We start from the raw sequence: 17,815 nt of genomic DNA on the forward strand, positions 1-17,815 counted from the left end.
TGTAAGTGCAAATGCAGGTAACGTGGAAAGAGTCTGAAGCAGGAGTAGCTGTGAGCCTGAGCCCACCTCTGCTCTTGGGTGACACTGGGAGATGCACTGCAGGGTACAGAGGAGGAAGCTTACTTCCTCCCCCCAGAGCATTTGCAACCCATGGCGGCTATAAAACAAACACTCAAAACGATTCAGAAGCAATGAAAGACAGTATAAAATTAAGTGTCGAGTTGTATAGAGCAGATTCTCAGGGCGTGAGAAGAGAGACCTCCTCCGAACTTGAAGAGTCCAGGGGGGTTTCAGGGAGGGGGAAGTTCTGGGCTTCCCAGTGGAGCCTGCGTTGGGTCCAGGTTGGAGAGGAGAACCGCAAGGAAAGGGCTGGAGCCTTCTGAGCGTGGGCTTTAGCCTCCGTGGCCACTCTAATGCTGTTCCCATTGGTGGCCAAGCACTCTGATGAGTCACCCTCGTTTCTGAGAGACAGGGCATTTTTGGATGTTTAACTGGCTCAACACTTTACATTCCCTGAGACTTCGATGTTGGCAGCTCACACTTGCCATGTTGCTCTGGGAACACATCATCCAAGCCAGCAGCTGATGCCTGATCTCTATTGCCAAGGCAAAGCTGGGGCTGCGTCAGGTACCTGTGTCTGGAAAGCTTTAAGCTGGACTGTCTCTGACAAGCTGGGGGAACTGCACGTGATGCTGCACGTAGCTGAGGTCACAGAGGTGGCGTCAGTGACTGGGGACCAGGCGACCTGGCTTCAGTCAAGACCCTGCTTGGGGGGATCAGTTTGCTTCAATTTTCTGGGCCTCACTTTTCTCACCTGCAAAACCAAAAACTTACACTAGATTATCTCCAAGTTGCCTTCCACCCAGTATTTCATGATTACATAATTAGTAGGATCTTTCCATTTTATCAAATAGGTAGAAGATGGGAACGGATATTAAAGTCCTAACTTTAGCTTTCCTCTTTGCTTTGGTTGTAAAGGTTGTGCTGGAAAGAAATTGTGAGGCTGTGGATGGGGACAGAAGAACCAGGAGGCTCGGCTCCTGGTCACAGTTTTGCCATGAACAGGGTAGGTGAATCCAGCCCTGGGAATGTAGGCAGGGCAACCCCCTCTATGGGCCTTGGGTTTCTTATTGGTAAAATAAGGAGGTTGGAAATGGTCTCTACAACCCTTTCTGGCTCTGCTACTGTGTTAAGTATTGTCAACTGAACAACTTTTAAGTACTGCCTCATATCTGGGGTGGACCACCTCCACAAGGCTAGCTTGAAAAATAACCGCAATAACAACTGATAAACTTGGGGGGAAAGCACAAGAGAGAAGCCATGAGGTTAAGAGTAATAAACAGACCATTTAGATGGAATTGGAAGACCTGGGTCTGTGTCTCTAAGCCTCAGTTTCCTCTTCTGTAAAATGGAACTAGCCATACCTGTACCACTGGATAGGGTAATGAATAAATGAAGAAGCATATGTGAAAATGCTTTGTATATTTAGAATTGCTATGCGAAAAATGTATAGTTATTAAAGATGGTCTGTTCCCCTAAGACAGTCTGTCTTTAAAAAAAAACAGCCCAATTATATTACTTAGTCACTGGTCTGCTTCCTAGGAAGCAACAATTTGGGTCAGTAACTGTCTCCACGCCCCTAAGGATAGCAATATTTTAACATGAAAACTTAATAAAGGGGCTAGCGGACTTTAGACTAACAGGCTGCAAATCTGCCCCCTGCCTAGAATTATGCAATGTTACAGTGGATTTCTCAGGAACTTTGATTGGGTTTATTTGAAAAGGAAGGAGACACCCACCTATCCAAGATCCTGCTTTGATTGTTGCCTGTTGAGAGAGGCCCGGTGGGAGGAAGGAAAGGGAAGTGTGAGGAAGTAGGGACAGAGAGAGAGAGAAAAGCCTGTTGCCTTCCTGTTGTATTTTGGGCAATGGATGCTTAACTTCATGCTTTAATGAGCTTGTAAAGAGACTAATTTTGGTTCACTCACATCACTCTGGATCTGTTTTCTGCTATGTCTGGTCAGCAGACACTGCTGTGGAATTCTTCACTGCTGTCCCTAAAGGGGAAGCTTTTCTGGGGACCCCTGGGAAGAGCCACAGGGAGGAAAAGCTTCCAGTTCCATAAATGACCATGTGCTTCAAAGCCTGTCCAACTCACAAAACTTTTGAGAGAATCAGTCCATTTTTAAAAATACTGGTCACTTCTTTATCTCTCGTTAACCAGTTTAGAGGGACAAAATGTCACAATATGTTAGAAATTAAGGGGGCCCCTAAGTGCTGGCCCTTCTCTCATCCATTCTCCCGACCTGCTGCCAGAATTACTTCCTGAAAGCAGACACCCCAGAGCCTTCCCTCTGCTTAAAAGCCTTCAAGGCCTCAGATTCCTCATCTATAAAATGGACATGATAATACTTATTATGCATAAGTTTTTACGGCGTTTAGAAGAAATTATCTATTAAAAAATTCACACAGCATAGCACAGGGAGATCGGCTCAGTGCTTTGCGATGACCTAGACGGGTGGGATAGGGAGGATGGGAGGGAGGCTCAAGAGGGAGGGGATATGGGGACATGTGTATGCGTATGGCTGATTCGCTTTGTTGTGCAACAGAAACTAACACAGTATTGTGAAGCAGTTATACTCCAATAAAGATCTATTAAAAATATTAAAGAAGCTGCAAAAAAGAGTTAGCACAGTGTCAGTCACATAGTAAGTTCTCAGTGAATGGAATTATTGTTGTTACTGCTCTAGAATAACCTTGATATTCCCTAAAATGGCATGTGAGGTCCTCCGTGAAGTGGGCCCGGCTTACTCATCCACTTACACTTCCTGTAAGCCCTTCAAGGACTCGGTCCACACGTTGACTGGCTTCATCATCCCAACACACCTTGGACCCACCCCTCTCTGTATCCTACTCAGGCTCCTCCCACGGCAGGGAGAGCTGCCTTTTTCCTCTCTCTTACTCTTTCTATAGTGCTACCTCTTAAACACACTCTGCTGAAGTTAATTATCCCCTCTCCTCTCCTCCCATTGAGATTTATTTAACACTTACCCTAGTATTTACAGCAGGCTGCCTCCTATTATGGTTCCTTGCATGTGCTTCACACCCACTGCCCTGCCCCATCCCTGGGACAGCAATTGTTCCTCAGACTACATCTTAATCATCTTCCTATCGCTCAGAGAGTATTGTGCATCGTAGGGGATCAATAATATTGGATTGAATTTAAAGAAGACCTCCTTGTTGTCCCTGAGGTTCTACCACTGAGGGAAGGTTGATCCCCACTTTCAAATCTTCTAAAGAGCTACCAGTCGCTGAGCACATACCGTGCGCCAGGCACTGTGGCGGGTTCCTATGTTCACCCTCCTGAGAGCCGTGTGAGGAGAGCACCTTCAGCCTCACTTTACCCTGGAGACTTGATCGCTCAAGATCACCCAGGCATTAAGCAGTGGAGCTGGTAAGAGAAACCAGAACCCTCGGTGAGTACACTCCCTACTTCCTCTGAGTGTCTCCCACACTGAGCGCGCTTGAATTTTCATTCTACAGCACTTGTGAACAAATCGAACTGTATGATATAAAACTGGTTTATTGCTGCCTGGCTGTATTTTTTGACGTTGTCTTCTCCAAGTAGTTTTGCGCAATATGATAATAGAAATAAATAACCATTTGTTAACTACTTATGTATCTAGCACTTTACACACACACACACCTACACACACACAGACACACACATCAATTCTACAAAGGAGATGTTATTAATCCCATTCTACAGAGAGTTTAATTGGGGCCTGCTATTGGCAGGGAAGTACTGGGGGGCGGGGGATGTGATACTCAGGGTGGAAGCTATTTTCCAACAGGTATAATGTTTTTGTTATTTTAATCACCAGCATACCAGCTGAATCTCAGCCCTCAATTTTTATTGAATGATTGATAGTTTCTTTCATCTCTCTGACATATGCTCTTAACCCTAAACCCATACATATCTCGTGAAGTGACAGGTAGTCAGTCACTGGCTGCCTTCTTCCACCACTGAAAGGAAATGGGAGGAGAAAAAGGGGCAGGGCGCTACACCAAAGAGACAGAGTCTCAGGAGACAGACTTAAGCTCAGCTGAGGTGATGTGCCTCCCTCTCCAGCTGGCAGTCCTCCGGGTGTGGTCTTCAAATCACCTGGGTCAGACTCTCCTGAGTGCTTGTTAAAATGCATATTCCTGGATTCTATCTCAGACCCATTGAATCTGCCTCCCTGGGGGCAGAGGCTGGAAATTTGCCTCTTTAAACAAGTCCGAAGGTGACTCACCTGGACCCTGAAATCTGAGCACCACAGTCGGTGCTAAGCTCCTGTCAGGGATCCCTTTCAACTGCAGCTGTTCCAGATGAAACTGGCTTTTTCTCAAGTTATCAGCATCCATAATAAATAAAGAGAAACCATTTAAATTTTCATTTTATTGCTTCCCAGTGTTGCCCCTGGTCCAAAGGCTATGGTACAGTTTGGCACATTCCATATGTCTATTTTATGATGTTTAAAAGAAAAAGTTCCCTTCACAGTATAGCTTTATTGCTTCTTATTATTTTCCTTTGCAAATATCTCCAGTTAGAGCTACATTGTCAGTTACTTTTCTTAACGTGGGTCCATGAAAAAGTGTATTCAGAATTTCAAACAACAATTTCATAAATAGACTTTCAGAACACAACATGTTCCTAAGTAGGGAACTGTCTGTATTTTACAGTTCTTGTAGTTATTTATCTCTGAGAAAAAGATTTTTACAGTTAGCCCTAGAAGGATGTGCTTTGGGGGGCTCTGAGTTTTCCCAAATCTCCTTCTCACAGAACTCTAGCTAGCTTCGTGGCTTTCTTGATCTGCAAATTGTTTCTAGGTGTTCTGGGAGTTTTGCCAGTTTGGGATATATGAGCTACAGGTGTAGGAAGTGGACTTTTTTTCTCATTTGTGAATTTGTTCATTTAACAGATGCTTCTTGGACACCTCCAGTGTACCAGATGCTATGGTAGGCACTGGGGATTCAGACAGGAGTCTTGCTCTCTGTCCTTGAGAGGCTGAGTCTAGAAGGTGGAGCAAACATTACCGACCACCCAGGGAAGGAATTGGTGGTGAGAAGGGTGCTGTGGGATTAAGGTCTAAAGGGAAGAGAATCAAGCAGTTGGTGGAGGAAGGATGAGAGAGATCCCAAGCACCCACCGGGAGTTCTTTTTCTTTATTTATAGATATTCCATTGCTTTGCGCGATCCCCACCTCTGCTGGCCTAGGCGTGCACACCAGCAGATGTTCCCTCAGTATTTGTGACAACAGCAAAAACGCCTCTCCCTATGCTGGGGTATGGGGGCAGGGCTGGAGGCAGGGGGAATAGACCAGGGCCATTTTTCAAGTGGGTGAGGGGCAGGAGATGCTAATTGAGAGGTGGAAGACAGGGAGGACCCTGCATTCTATGGCTTTGTAGAGGCTAGGAGCTCTATTTATTTTTTCAAAGAGACTCTAAACCTGTTTTCTTGCCACTTCCTCTTGTTGGTCCTGATCTTGCCTTGGTATCCGTAAGAATAAAATGCATCCGTTTTTTATAGGACATCTCTGCAGGTGCTTGATGGCAGCTTCCGCATTCCTCCTCCTCTTTGCCCCAGAGCATTCACTCATCATTCACTCTGGTGTCCATCCAATACACATTTAGTGACCAAACGCTCTTTACGAGCCTACTTTTTCCAGGCACTCTGCTAGGTGCTGGGGGTATGGAAATGAAGAATGGGCCTGTGTTTAATGGGAGGACTGGCGTGTGGACAAATGATGACACCATGGCCTCACAATTGATCTGGGAGAGAGAGGCACAGGGCATCCAGCTGGGGTAGGTGGCTGGAGGGGGCTGGCATGAGACTTCTCAGAGGTAGGTGATGATGCCTTATCTGTGTCTTCAAAGCTAGCCAGGGTCTTCTGTCTGTCCTCCTGTGACACATGGGACCCGTTGACACCTGCTGCCAGGGGTGGTCCCAGGGCCCTACCCAGTGGTGTGCTGGAGACAATGGTGTGCATTTCTTCCCAATTCTGTGCTCAGTGACATCATGTTGGTAGTTTGAAATCAGTCACAGTGAGAGTATTTATACCACTGTGATTTACAGCAAATGCTGCTGTAAATCAGGCACCCTTGCCCCACTCTCACCAGAGCTGTTTGTCAAATATTTAGTAGCAGGTACCTACCATACCACCCCATACCTGATGCATGGTAGAAACTAACACAGGGAGGAGGAAAGAGCCTCAGCTTAGCTTCTGGTTCTACCATGTGAATGGTCTGCCTACCTTCCTACCCTCACCTCTCCAGCCTCCTGGGTAAACACTCCACTCAGACCCTCACAGTGACTGCTGCCCTCCATTGGGTCCCTCAACAGAAGCCCCACCAAGTCTCTAGGAGTGATGGGGTGTGCCACTGTGTTGAGAACTGGGGAGCCGGTTTCTGACGGTGGGTCTCCTAAGGGTGATGGGGCTCAGAAGGTAGAGACTGCTGCCCACACAGTTCTTCTCAGATGTTTCCCCCAGAAATGTCACTGTCACTGCAGGGTAAGCTTGTGTCTTCCTCCCTGGGTCTTGAGGCAAAGCTTGAAGCACATACTGCGAGCTTTGGATTTCTTTACTGCCTCATGCTTGGTCATTAAAATTGATAGAAATTTGGACCTCAACTCCATGATCTTTTCCTGATTGTTTAGTATAGAAATAAACAGCAGAAATGTGCTCTTTGTCCTTTTGCTTTTGGGTGGTGAATGGAGATGGAGAAAAGTTCCCAATTTGAGCTCCAAAACCCGAGTTGCTGCATAAGCATCATTGGGCTGCTTTGTTCTAGGTGACTGTCTGCTTCTTGTATGAAACTCAAAACATAAATATATTTGGAGATTTTCTTCCTCAGCCTGGGTATTGGTGTTACTTCATCTCTGCAGTATCAAAAAAAAAAAAGAAAGAAAGAAAAGGGGAAGAATAGGAACTTGGCCAGTTTTCCATCCATCCACGAAGTCAGAGTCAGCTTATTTTGTTGCATTCTGGATGCTGGTTTTTCTGCTCTCTTCTGCTGAAAATTACATTTAATAGTCATTTAAGAGATTGACTTATATCACTGAGCCCTATGCAGTTTTGTATTTAATTTCTGGTCTTGTCAAGAATCTCAAAGATATCGAGAAGAAAGGAAGAGGGAGAAGGAAAATACGTGTCATGTGCCAGCACTCTCTTGTGGGTTGTGTCATTTCATCCTCACAGCAGCCCTTCAAGGGGGAGGCAAGGACCCTGATGCTCAGGAGAGTTAGGTGAGGCACCCAAGGTCACAGAGCCGGGGTGGCAGCGGGCAGGAGGCAGGTGCGGTTCTGTCAGACACCGAGGCCCAGCCTCATTCCATCTCATTGCCTCTCCTCATAATCACCAGATGTCTTCAAACTCCAGGGAAGCTGAGGCCAAACCTCATTTTTCCACAAACCAAAAGGGGCCACTGGAGCTCCTTGGGTGAAGATGTCCTGCATTCAGTGTCCTCCCAGGCTGTGGCCAGAGAGGGTCCCTCAGGTCTGGGTCCCCACGGGGATGCAGGGTTCTTCCTGGGGTTGTGAAGCAGAGAGAACCAGCCCAAGGACAGCTGGAAGGAGGGCAATGGAGATGATCACAGCGGTAACAACTACAGAAACAAATCCCTCACCTCCCCTGCACTGCTCACCGTGCTGGGCCAACTCTCACCACGACCCCGCAAGGAAAGTATTACTATTCTACAGTACATTTCACAGGTGAAGAAACTGAGTGTCAGAGAGCCTCCATGACTTAGCCAATGTCACACAGCCATGCTTACACCTGGGGTTTGAACCTGAGACTGTGGAGCTCTAAAACCTGTGCTCTTTCCATCACAGGACCCACCTTCTGAAGGCACCTACTAGGTCCGTTTTCTTTTTCTCTCCTATTGTAGACAGCTTTGGGGATTCCTTTGTATGTAGGTTGTTTGTCATCTTTTGTTCATTTTTATTGTCCCTGATTATCATTATTCCTTATGCTTATCCCTGCCATTCTCCCCACCCTTGTGACTTTTCCCCCTAAGAGCAGCAATCCTCTGGGGTCATCTTTGACCTCTTTCCGCAGGAACACAAACCAGTTGTTCTTCCCTCCTATTGAAGCTGCTACCCTCCCCCTCCCACCCCTGGAACCAGCAGAGAAAAGGTATATTCACAGGAGCATACCTGGAGGATGAGGGCAAAGTAAGAAATGGTAGGTTTTGCTGTTCTACACAGCAAGTGAGATTTCTTGGTAGAAAACTTAGAAGTATTTCTAGACCCAGCCATGGCTGCTAGAGCCTCCAAAAGGACCTCCCAGGAAAATTTTCAGACTGGAGGGATAAACAGATTGGTCTTGGCTCATTTGGCTGTTCATCTTCCTAGAAATAGGGCCTGGGGAGGTGACCCCTTTAGACAGGGTCTAACTCTATATCCCCAACATACCGGATTTTATGGCATTAAATGGAACATTTGAACTATTGACTCCAACTCAGCATGTCCCAGAATCAACTTGTCTCCTTGTGTCCCATAAATTTGCTTCTCCACTTGTGCTCCTTTCCATAGAGATTGGCTCGCACTCTCTGCAAAGCCACCCAAGCCAGAAGCCTCAGGATCAGTTGGACTTTCCCTCTCCAGTGCCCCCTTCCATCTTCAGCCCCTCAGCAGCGACGATTTGTTTTGCTTCCTTGCTGATTTCCACATCTGCTGCAAGAGAGCCGATTCCTCATGCGTCCCAAAATGCAGATCTGATCATATCACTGTCCTGTGATTTTCTCTTTTTACAATTTCCCCAGTACTTTCAACGTAAAATCATAAATTCCTTTCCCCATCCAAAAAGACCTTTTGTGACTTGGTCCCTGCTTACCTTGTTCTGACTCATTTCTCATCTCTGCCCACTCCTGCCTACACTCCAGACATTCTGAAGCACTACATTTGGAGCTTTAAGTAGCTGCTGGTCCTTGCGACTCCTCTAAAAATACATTTTATACCTCCTTTCAGGTGAAGAATCTGAGCCTAGAATCACACAGCTAATAAGCAGCAAAATCTGATTTTAAAGACAAGTCTCACTGTCACTGAAGACCAGGTCTTTCTGACAGACTTGGGGAGCCTGGCATACGTTGTGGAGTTTGCCAGGCCTGCAGTGAAGGAGAGAGGGGAGACTGAACCCCTTCTACTCAGAAAATCCTGACATCATCTGGCTATAGCTCTGTCCTCTCTTTCTGACCCACATGATTGTGCAGATGTGAGGGGTGACTGAGCCCCAAGATTAATAATCACTGCGAAATTCACTGTGGCCAAAGAGAAGGCACACGATTCATCACGTGAACTGTGCTCAGATCCCATTGCTTGAGTTTAATCAGACTAATGAACCAGATGGCTTCCTCTCTAAAGTGATTTCTGCTGTTTCCAGTAGTGAATAACAGCACACCAGGATGTGAAAGGGAGAAAGAAGAAAATTCAGCTGGGGAGAAAGGACATCCTCCAAGTTACCCAGCTGAGGGGTTGGCAATACTGGGAGAGGTGGGGCAGGGTGGCTGGGGTATGGAGGAGGAACAGGGTGGGTGGGAACTTGGTGGTGTCCATTCTAGGCCTGTCACCTCCAGGAAAATGTTCCCAAGGAAGGGGAGGGGTTTTTAAAGTGTAGAAGATAAGTCCAGGGAACTCAGAGGCCAGTGCCTTCAGAGGAGAGCAGGTGGTAAAGGAACTTGATCCCAATAATGCATTCATTTGTCTAACATTTACTGATGCCACTGTATGCATAGCCTATTGTAAACACTGAAGATACAACAGTGAACCCAACATGGGCTCTGGTTCTAAAACTCAGGGCACTTGTCTTTAAATATTTTTAAACTACAGAATCCTTTGTTCAAAGGAAACCTTACAGATAAGCCCAACAATCAAAGCAAGGCAAAGCTCTAGGTGGCCTCTGAGGAGGCTCTTGTGAAGTCTAGGGATGCACAGAGTGCAGTGGACTGTGCTGCGCTGCCGAGCAGGAATGACCCAGGGGCAGGGGACCCAAGAGCTATCTTCCAACATTTGATGGGGGGTCCTGGGGAAGAGGGGTCTGACCTATCCATGGTGGTCCCATGTAGTCAAGACTCTATTACGAAATAGAAAACCAACCCAAACCTCTAAATCACCAAACTGAAGAAAGAGCAGGGAAATGGATGGTCTTCATGAACAGCTGGAACCAGGGATAAGATGCTACCAGATCTTGGTCCCTTTTCTCCCTTCCCCCACCCCCCCTCACTCCCCTCCTCTCCATGCACTTCTAAGGGAGTCCCTACCCACAGGCCTTGCTGCAGTGAGTGACTATGAATGTGTGAGCCTGGCCATGTACTATGCCCTGAGGCAGCCCACACAGACACCCCTGAATGGCCCATCCTGGTCACCTGACTTAAGGGCAGCCAACCAGTCTGGAGGCTGGCCAGGGGGCTATAACTTAGGTTTGCATTAAAAAGAAGAACTGGGACAACTGAATTCTCTGTGTCTGAAAACATGAGCCAAGAGACACAGAGAAGTTGCCAGTTAGCTCGGGGGAAGAGAGAAAAATTTACTTAGATTTGGGGTCTGAGATGGCCATCGTGGATTGGATGACCAAACGTCTCAATTTTCCCTGGGGAATCCCAGTTGGTCTCAGGTTAATTATGACTAGGGCCTCATTTCACTCTCATGAGTATTCGGATTTGGATGAAAAACTATTCAATCACTTTAATTATGGACAATAATAGGGTGTGGAGTGGGAGATGGGAAGGGATGAGAGAGAAGGTGGGGTCAGGCCTGGAAGAGCCTTGTGGGCCAGGCATAAGAGTTTTGACTTCTATGGTGAAGACTATGGGGATTTTTAACATGGAAAGTACAAGATCAATGTTTGCCTTTACAAAGATCATTCTGATAAAGTGTGGACAGCTGATGAGAGACGGGCTAAAGAGCTGAAGGCGATCAGCTGGGAGGCTGACTGAACACTTCAGGCAAGAGACAGGGTGGTCTGAAATATACCAAGTGACTTGTAGAGATGAGAAAAGCAGATGTGTTCAAGGGCTATCCAGGAGGAAGATTTGAAAGGATTTTGGAGACTGATTAGATTTGGGGGACGAGGGAGAGAAAGGTGTTAAGGGTGAAAAATGATGCATTTCTGCAGGAAAAGCCTGCTGGCAGCAGGAATGGTGAGTGCGGCTTTGAACGTGTTGGTTTTGAAGGCCATCACAGTGGCAACTGAGTGATCAGGGTGTAATTAGGGAGATGCTGAATGGGGAGTGGTTGTTGGGGGTGGAGGGGGGGGCGGGTAGCTTCATTCGCGGGAGTGGAAAGATTACACAGAGAAGATGGGCAGGGTGAGGAGCAGGAGGTGGGAGGGAGGACAGGTAGGATATCACCCAGAGCTGTCTGTGCGTCTGCGTCTCATGCTTTGCCTTGCATTCTGCTTATTTTTCTTCTTGTCATTCCCCACCACAGACTGTACTGGGTTTGAGGCCTGGCACCTTTTAAACGTTGAATCATCTCCCTCAGTGCCTTTGTGTAGCAGGTTGTTTGTATATATTTGGTACTAAATGATGGAAAAATTTTAAAGGCCTGTGGGGTTGACCACCAGGAGATCACTGATAACCTTAGGAGAGCATTTTCCCAAGGTGTGTTGGGGCAGATGCCAGACTGCAATGGTACACGGAACGGCGGATGAAGGAAAAAGAAACCAGTAACTCAAGCTATAATCCGGGCTGCCTCACTTTCCACTAGTCCGTCTTCTCCCTCTTCACTTTGAAGGCAGTATAGTTTTTAATTATTCTTGAAAGAAGGGCTTGAGATATTTAGTCATTCGGGAGCGGCAGGTGCAAATGGGGGAGTCAGAATGTCTGGTATGTTTTCCCCTTAAGTCCAATGCTGCTAGAAAAACGACAGTGATAGGAAGCACGGTACTATGTTTGAATCCCAGCTTTGCACTTGGGAAGGGCACCATTTAGATAGCTCAGAATAATTTGGAATTTGAAATCAGATCAGATTTCAAATTGGGGCCAATATCTGGCTCTGTTATTTACTTACCTAATAGTTTTGCAAACTTTGTAAAGTTTCAACCTCTCTGACTCTTGATTTACTCATCAGAAAAATGGGGATGATAATGAATATCTTTCAATTTGCATAGCTAATTCAATGGGTGGTAGAAACTGAAGCTCACAGAGGTTTTATATAACATTCCCATGTCATTTGACTAGTATGTGACAGAGCTGGGGTTCCAACCCAGAGCTCATCAGTTTTGTTGTTTTTGTACTTTCTAGGGCACTCTGCTGCCTGACACATGACCTCAACTCTTCTTTGGACTGAAGCAAGGCATAAATAACTCGAAAAATGCCTGGGTCAAGAATATGCAAAGTTCCCTTCCCTACCCTCATTGTCCTTGGGACCTTAAGAAATTACCCCCCGACTCCACCATTATCGCTGAAGTTTCTCATTAAACGGGTAGAAAATTGTATGAACTACTGCATAGGCTAATTGTGAGGGTTAGACTAGTTAATGTCAGCAAAGGTACCCAACAGAGTATTCACATGGTAGGTGCGAATTAAATGGTAACTAAAGCTGATTTCAACTTTGAGATTGGTGTTAACTCTTCTAACAAGCTTTGCTGATAGTGACAGTAATTATAGTGATGGAGGCGGTTGTAGTAGGAGCAGCATTAGCTAACATTTGTAGAACACTGGGAAATCTTCAAGTGCCAGAAAATAACTCTCATTTAAATAATCTCATTTAAATTCACAACAGCTCTCTTAACAGATGTCATTATTCCTATTTTTACAGATTAAGATAGAAAAGCATAAAGAAGGAGGATAAGTCACTGGTCCAAAGTCATCTAGCCTTATGCAATGGAACAGGGGTCAAATCCAGGGCTCGGGGTATTAGTGAAGTCTCCACCTCCAGTAGACGCCAACACGTGAACCCCAAGGTTTGGTCGGAATTTATTCCCATGAAGAGTCTTATGAGCTAAAAAGGAAATAAAAAGGCACTTTCCAGGAAGCACCATGACTGCTGAAGAGGCAGACCCAACTGGCTCGCTGGCTCTGCTTCTGGGAGCTGACCCTGGGCTTTCGAGGACAGTGCTAGCAGCTGGGACAGAGGTGAGGTCATTGTCACCAAGCCATCATCTCTCAATGGCTCCCCAGCCCCAGCCTGCGCTTCTGTGGCTTCCTGGCCTGCCAGCCCCCATTGCTGAGGCCAAGGGGAAGGAGAGAGAGACCTGGGCTAAAGGCTGGCAAGAGACATAGTCAGAAGGGAGAGAAGTGGAGCAAAAAACCCGCTGAGGGGGCCTGGCAGGGAGGCTGTGAGCCGGCCCATCTGTATGCTCAGGGGTGAGGTCTGCAGTGGAAGGCACGGCTTGGGCAGAGTCATTTGGACGTGGGCAGTGAATCAACCAAACCCCATGGGCACCAGTTCTGGGCTTCAGGGGACTCAGATCCCATTCCCTGCTTACCCTTATCCTCTGCCCCAACTGTGGGATGGGCCTCTGTGTGTGTGTGTGTGTGTGTGTTTATGTGTGTGTGTGTGTGGTGTGTTCCCACATTAAAGAGGCAGAAAAGATGGAAGGCCCAGTGTCCATCCCCAGCAGGAGCTCAAGCCCAGGACTGTGTCCTCTCACTTTCTCCCTGTAGAAAGTCCTCTCCCCCAGATTGTTGGCAAAGCTGCAGAACTTCTGATTCAGTGACATTTTACAGGATCACTGTGTTCTTTCTTCAGAGCCATTTGAGATAGAACTGAGAACAGGAAGCCCACTGTCTCAGAGAACTGGACCAAGGATGGTGCTCCCCGAGCAACGGAGGGCTTCAGGGAGTCGAAGCAGTGGGGGAGCAAAGGCAGGAGCCAATACCCCTTGTGTTCCAGGCTGGCATCAGGTACTGTCACACGTTGTTTTTTCTTTTAGTCCCCTCAGTAATACCAGGAAGTGGGTAAAATTGTTCCGATTACAGGGAGAGGAAGTTGAAGCTAAGAGGGAGAAAAGTGATTCACTTAGGGTCATTCAGTGAGTAGGAGGCCTAAACGCTCTTTAACACCGGTCTTTTCTAATTCTCCGTGATGACTCTTCCTTTATGCCATGCAGCCCCCAAGCTTTGCCGTGAACCAGAGTTCCTGGGACACATCACTGGTTTTTAAGGTAGTGCTGAATGGCGTGAGCTTGGTGGGGCTTACACGTGCACAGTGGTCATTGTGCCTTGTCTCCTTCTACACACTCTAAATCTAGGCTCTATCAGAAATTCTCCTGGAAAGACAGATGATTACCAGACTGAACTGGCCGCCTCCGTGCATATGGATATAGATGAGTATGCACACATAATCAGACAGACACACACACCTCCCAAAGAATCTTGGAGCTGGCAAAGAATTGGTCGGTCATTTAATCCAAATCCCTGATTCATTAAATTTCTAGTAGCTAAACTAGACAGTTTTCTGGTCTGTGCTTGGAGATTTATAGAACGTAAGAATTTTTACAAAGGGAAGAATGGTAAGAAATAGTAACAAGTGGGGTGTGACCCCAACAATGCGCAGGCTTACAGGGTAAGCGCCCAGATTGTGTGGTGGTTGTGGTCAGGAGACAGTTTGGTTTCGGTAATAGCAGTGGCAGTTCTGGTGGTCCTGACGGAGGAGGTAGGGATGATGATGGAGGTGGTGGCTTGTTGGTAACAATGAAGGTGGTGGTGATGGTGTTGGTGGTGGTAGAAGAGGTGCAAGTGGTGCTGATGGTGGCAGAGGAGGTGGCGGTGGCCAATGATGGTGGAAGTGGTGGTGATGGTGGTTGGAGATGAAGGTTGTGGGGGAGGAGTAGAGGTGACAGGGTGGCAGGAATGGTAGTGATGGCGGTTAAAGATGGAGGGGAGGTGATTCCAGAGGAGGAGGCAGGGATGAAGGTGGAAGGGTGTGGTGGTGGCCTTAGAGGGAATGGTGGTTTACCCTCTAACATTTAGGCTTAAGCTGAACTTCTCAAAGTATGAGGAGCCAGTGCACACGGGGAAGGCTCCAGGCCCAGCGTTGGCAGAGGGCAAGTTCCTTCCTAGAACACCAAACACCTATCCAGATTGTCTCAGGGTAGCCCACTGCCATGAGGAGAAGCAAAAGTCCATAGCTCCCTCCCGGCCTGCCCAGCCCAGGGTGCTACTTGGCTCTGGCAGTCCCCCAGGCCAGAATCCTGCCAGATACTGCCAGTGTCCACCATTCCCAGGTCACAGGACTCTGAGACCTCGCAAAATTTTTGAAGCTTCGATAGAAATGGTTTTGATAGAAACACTCTCAGGTCCACAAACTGTAACACACTTCCTCTGATAGATACATACCCCCCCCGCCCCACACACACACTTACACTCACACAGTGTCTGCAGAAGTTCGTGCTATTTGTTTTTAAAAACCAGTATACACAGAATGGAGTATGTGCTTAACGTGCCACATGCCCACCTCCGCCATCCTGATCCGGGCTGCTTACATGGTGCTGGCAGCTTTGCCACTGACTTAGTCACTGAGACACCACTCGTGAAGAAAATCAATATGTTGTTTGCCTCTCTGCAGTGAGAGCATGCCAGATGAAGAGTCACAAAGAGTGGCCTTGACAGCAGCTCTCCACGGTCCCCCAGTCAACACCAGGCTTGCCTTCTGTTGAGTTTCAGCAGGCTTCTTACCTGTCAGGAGTGACATATGGGATACTTGATAGACGAAACCTCTACTCTGCATGATCTATGTTAACTAGTATGACATATGGGTCTCCCTTGGCGAGTAGCTATTTTCAAGGCTGTTTTAGGGTAGCCTTGACCCATAATGACTCCTATCATTTCTTATGCTCCACAGAACCCCTTCCCCACAAAAGCATGTACAGCTCATATTCCAAGCAATCCTCCATCCATCACCCCCATGCTCCCAGCAGTACCTCCCAAATCAGAGATTCACTAAAGTGTCTGCCTTTGATATGATCCCTTACTTCCTTGCATGGGTGAGTAATAGAAGAAGGTAGAAGAGCATGTAAATAATCATTCCTCCTTGGTGCCTAGTTCTTGGGAGACACTTAGAAAATGAACATTCAGTGAGGGGAATGAGGGCTGGGGTTCCAGATGTGGAATCTCTAGTTTTTTAAAGGCCACATTAACTGCAGTGCGGGGAAAAGGTCAACTGAAATCTTCGATGGCCTCCAGGAAGCAAAGGGCCCAACTCAGCACTGCCAGACCATGAATACAGTTTCCTAGGACCACAGGCTATGAAGCCTTTGTCTGGACAGGTTTGCATAAGACAGTGGTACATGTTGGTACCTAGAAATTCTCCAGACCCACAATTTTAAGGGTTTCCTTTGTATCCCAGTTGTCTGCATGAGGATAGGGTCAGCCCTTGGTAGCTACAGCCCCTTGAAACTCTGGACGGTGACTCAGAGATTAGCCATAAACAAAAAGTCACCTGTGGCATGAGGCTTTGGCACTGTGTGTACCTGGCAGCAGTGTCCCTGCAACCCCACCTGGCTCTCAGTCTCGATATAAGGAGGGGCCCCTAAATTCTAGCAAACCACAGAAGCAAAGACCAGTTTTAAGGAAATTGCCACTTTCCATGGTAAAATAAAATAATATCCAGACTCTCTGCAGCAGATTCTGTTGGTTGCTGACTGAACTTCCCAGCTGAATCCTGATTCTATTCAGACATCCACCCATTACCAACGTGGCATTCCCCTGACGTCTGTTACTGGTCCAGGAGTGGGAAGTGTAAGAAATTATAGTCCATGCTTGAGGTAGCATCATACTTCTTGATATGCACAAGACGTAGTCCTGATTGCCATTAGCAGCCATCTTAAAACCACAAGGGAAACCAGTTTTGGGTAGGAGCTGACACTGAGGGCAGCTGAGTGGAACGCAGAAAGAACCTGCGTATTTGATGCCATCATTGAAATGTGGACTGCAGCATGCCTGGGGCCTACTCTACCCCAAGCCTCCTGTTACGTCTGATAATGCATCTCCCTATTGTTTGATTCAACACATTCTGTTCCTTGCAGTCAAAATGATCCTAAGTGACATTCGCTGCAAGGCTGAGTTGAGAGGGAAATTCTCCACATGGAGAGAGGCAGAAAAAACAACACGGCCCAACTCTCATTTCCAAAGATTCACCTTTCATGAGGACCTCAGAGGGCGCTACTCCTCTTTAATGCCGTAACTGCAATCTTTCTCTTAAAAGCTCCTCTGTAGAGCAGAGGGTAGGCTGGGATATTTAAACAATTCTTCATGCAGTGTTCAGAGATAGTAGCAGGAAAAAACACAGAGAGTAATTTGCAACTAGATAATCTGGTTCTCAAGATACTCCTTGGTCTTTAGATTATGGCTTTAGGTTTCATTCAGTCTTTATATGCTGGGCACCATCCAGCATCTGAAAGTCATGCCTTAGAAATCCATGCTCGTTGACGCCTCGTATGCGAGTAAAGGAAAGAGCCCTAGAGGAACAGAGAATCCTTTCTCCCACCTTCTCGGTTTCCTGCCTTTTCTTGTGGTGATTGACTTGGGAAAGGCCACATGTCTCAACTTTAAGAAGTCCTTCTTAAGGCCACAACAGATACAATGAATAATGTTGTTGAATAATCCATGAGAAGGAAACTCCATCCGGTATAACGCAATGACACGAGCATTGATACAAGAGCCAGAAATAGGTCATAAGGGGAACAAGAGCATGATTTCTTTACAAGCTATGGAATGGGTCATGGGTCTCTACCAGTGTGGACCCCCGAATCAGCCAGGCCCAGGCCTCTACAGCCCATGCTGAACACCATATAAAAGAGACATCATAGTACATACCCTCCATTCCTATATT

The sequence above is a fragment of the Eschrichtius robustus genome, chromosome 6, assembly GCF_028021215.1.
Source record: "Eschrichtius robustus isolate mEscRob2 chromosome 6, mEscRob2.pri, whole genome shotgun sequence".
NCBI classification, from domain to species: Eukaryota; Metazoa; Chordata; class Mammalia; order Artiodactyla; family Eschrichtiidae; genus Eschrichtius; species Eschrichtius robustus.